Here is a 3,861-nt window from a genome sequence, read left to right on the forward strand (position 1 = left end):
GGTGCAACAGTGATTTCAGGAGTAGATTCCTTAATGCCCTTTACCCATTTAGCCCATCCCCCCTCCCACAACCCCTCCAATAACCCTCAGTGTGTTCTCCATATTTATGAGTCTTTTCTGTTTTGTCCCCCTCCCTGTTTTTATATGATTTTTGTTTCCCTTCCCTTATGTTCATCTGGCTTGTCTCTTAAAGTCCTCATACGAGTGAAGTCATATGATCTTTGTCTTTCTCTGACTGGCTAATTTCACTTAGCATGCATTTCTAATCCTGATCGTGTTTGGTATAGGGTTCTGGTGAGGAAATGAAGGAGGGAGCCCAAAATCAAAGACTTCACATCCCCAAGTTTTCCTTCTCTTAAAATACCCTTTGCCATCCTTGAGGGGAGTGGGATTATGGATGTGCCAGGCGGAGGGGGACCAAGGTAAGAAGGCCACTGCAGAATAGCTCAGAATGAGAGGAGTCATCAGTGTCTCTATCAGCTGCATGGGTTGACATCCCCACCCCAGGGATAGGCTGCTGGTTGTCTTCTGCTCTGGGTATGGTTTGCATCAAAAAAGACTTGCCAAGTGCTCCTATCAATGGTAGGCCCTTGGCCTTGGGCTTGTATTGGTCACTGTGGGAGGATGAAGGAGAAAGGTCTCCGTTCCTCTTTTTCTCTCAGAATATTAGGACTGGGTTAGGGCACAAGGGCAGGGGTCATCCACTCCCACCCAGGACCTCTTCCTGTTTGAAGCCACCACAGGACTTGCTTTCAGAGATAGGCTCAACCACACTAATGGCTCCTGCTGCTCATTCCTTTTCTCTTCGTGGAGCAAGATCCTAATTTCTAATTCTTATTTTCATTCTCCCTCTCTCTTTCCAATATGTGTGTATAGTCCCCTAAGAGGCCACGGTTTGGGGAGGGAGGACAGAATTCTGTTTTTCAAGTGGGGTCATAATGAAAAGCTGGCATCTGGTGCTTCCCAGGTAGAGAAATTGTCAAGGGTGGCCCCACACACCCTAAACAGTCCTCTTTAATAAATCTGTGGATATTTTGGGGCGCCTGGGTGGCTTGGTCGGTTAAGCGTCCAACTTCGGCTCAGGTCATGATCTCACGGTCCGTGGGTTCGAGCCCCGCGTCAGGCTCTGTGCTGACAGCTCAGAGCCTGGAGCCTGCTTCCGATTCTGTGTCTCCCTCTCTCTCTGCTCCTCCCCTGTTCGTGCTCTGTCTCTCTCTGTCTCAAAAATAAATAAGCGTTAAAAAAAATAAAAAATAAATAAAAATAAAAATAAATCTGTGGATATTTCACTTAGAGTGTTTGATATCAAGATTGTTTAGCAGGGCAATTGTGTGTCCCAGGGTTGGCCTAGGATTTCTTAACCTAAGTGAAACTGTAGGCCTTTAAAATCAGAGATTCCCGGGGTGCCTGGGTGGCTCAGTTGGCTGACTGTCAGACTTTGGCTCAGGTCATGATTTCATGGTTCGTGGGTTCAAGCCCCTCCACCAGCTCGGGGCTGACAGCTCAGAGCCTGGAGCCTGCTTCAGATTCTGTCTCCCTCTCTCTCTCTGCCCCTCCCGTTAAAAAAAATTAAATAGGAGATTCCCAAAGCCTTGTTCAGATTTGTAAACTTCAGAAACATCAACTGATTACTTTGGGGGGTGGAGAGGGAGAGAGGGTTTGGGAGAGATGTAAAATCTACCCTAGTAGACAAGGAGACCTCATGGTTCACTCTTACAGTGAGAAGAAGGTCCACTCGGCACCTAATATCCTAGAACCTCCCTGAAAACCCTAGAGAAGGTGTCTTTGGAGAATGTCCAAAGTCTAGATAGGTATCTGTGCCTGAAACTTTTTGCCTCTGGTTGGGGGGGGGGGGGGAGTACATTGTTTATTCTCTCTTCCCTGAGGAATTTCCCCCCAAAGACAAGAAGGAGAGGGGCTGAGACCATCCAAGCAGCCCAAAACCTGGCTAGAAGGGCTGGCGCCGCGTGTCCCTCGCAGGGCGGTGGAGCTGGGCGCGCCGCGCGGCACGGGTGTGGCAGGTGCGTGGCTCCGCGCTCCGGGCGCAGGGCCTGGGGTGAAGCCAGGCGAGGCGCAGAGGCTCGGGTTCGTCCTCGGCTAGAACTTGGGAAGGGCCAGGCCTGAGCGCGGGACGGCTCGGGGGCAGAGCCCGGAGTGGGTGGGAGGGGGACGGAGGTGTGTGCCGACCGCCCCGCTGAGGCTTCGCTTTGAGCAGGAGCGCAGAGAGCTGCCGCAGGGGCGCTTTGTCCTTCCTGTTCTTTCCCGAGAAAAGAATTCTCCGTAAACGCCGGTTCTCGCCTCGAAACCCCTTTCCTCCCACCCCTGGACTCGTGCAGAGAGAGGACTGTTGATTGGGAAAGAGGGAGACGGGATCTTCAGGAAAGGCAGTGGGCCGGCGTGACCGGCCCGGGGCTCCGCGCGTGACAGAGAGACCCGGAGGCTGAGCCTCCCAAGCCCGGGCAGGAGAGAGCTGGATGCCTGTGACCGCTGCGCAGGACCAGGCCCAGGTCTCTGCACAAAGCCTCGGCCGCTCCCTATTCAGTCCGACGCTGTGCGATCCCTCCTCCCTCCCTCCTGTCCCAGCCGGTACCCGAATGGGAGCTGACCACGGGGGGCCTCGGAAGTTGGGAGGGGGGCTTTCCTTCTCCTGAGCCTCCGGTGAGTGTGTGTGTGTGTGTGTGTGTGTGTGTGTGTGTGTGTGAGAGAGAGAGAGAGAGAGAGAGAGAGAGAGAGAGAGAGGCACGTGGGGGGTGGGGAGAAAGAAAGAAAGACCATGATCACATCCTCCCTCCTTTCCCTTTGCCCAAACTAGCTTCCAGACCTCAGTTTTAGAGCCCCATCCCACCTGGTGAGGTATCAGTTCCTACATACCTAAAGTAAATCAGACCTAAAGAAATGTGTGTTGTAAACAGTTCCTATGGCTTGAACCTCTTGGGTGGCATCTTTCCAGAAAATAATTATATAATAATAACGCTAATGGATGTTAGTGGGCTCAGCTTGCAGGGAATGAGATCTAGTTTCCACATTTCCAGCTTCACTTCTCTCCCTTGGATGACAGGTCCTGGCTGCACTGAGCAGAGAGCCAGGTGGCCCTGCTAAAGGCAGAGCTAGAGTCAATCTCCAGGACCAGGTTTGCAGAAATTAACTCTGCAAGACTATGAGGAAGAGAGGGACTATAAGGGAACAGATTTAGGCTAAAGTTAGGGAGACCAAAAAAACCCTGCAAGAGTCCAAAGCACCTCTGAGCTATTTTGGAAAAGTGAGAATATAAACCTTTGGGAAGAATAATTCCCTGTGCCTGTTTGTTTCCTTGGCACCGTGGAAACCAGCTAATTTCTTAGCTAGGGGAACAGCCAGGAAGTAAGGTTTCTAGTCACTTGCAGCATCATTTGTAAGTTTCCTTGTGTGTCCTTCCACCCTGATGATGGATTGTTGCTCTTTCTAAAACTGTTCTGACTATTCAAATTCCTTCACATGACTCGGGTTTTAGTACTGAGAGCGATGGAGGGGGAAAGGCAGGGAGAGGGGAACTGCCACAGAAAGAATCTTTCCCTGTTAAATAAATCAAAAGGTTTGTCCGTCATTAATTGTCAGTGTCACTTTAAACGGAGTGACCTGTCCTAGCCACTGTGAATGGCTTAGCTGTTTTGAGGATGGGGAGTTACTACTTGGTAGGTGAAAATCATGCTTGATGGTGTGCCACATACTCCCTCAACCAAAGACCTACATTACCAGGTTTTAGTCAACACTTTCCTCTAAATTCTCATACACGTTTTCCGCCCCGTCCATGTTTTTTTTCAAGATACAGGTGAGAGGAAGATGGGGAAAGATGGTGAGAGCAAGCACCACAAGTTTAAAACC

This window comes from Panthera pardus, unplaced genomic scaffold, assembly GCF_024362965.1.
Source record: "Panthera pardus isolate Hobbes unplaced genomic scaffold, ASM2436296v1 HiC_scaffold_13, whole genome shotgun sequence".
NCBI classification, from domain to species: Eukaryota; Metazoa; Chordata; class Mammalia; order Carnivora; family Felidae; genus Panthera; species Panthera pardus.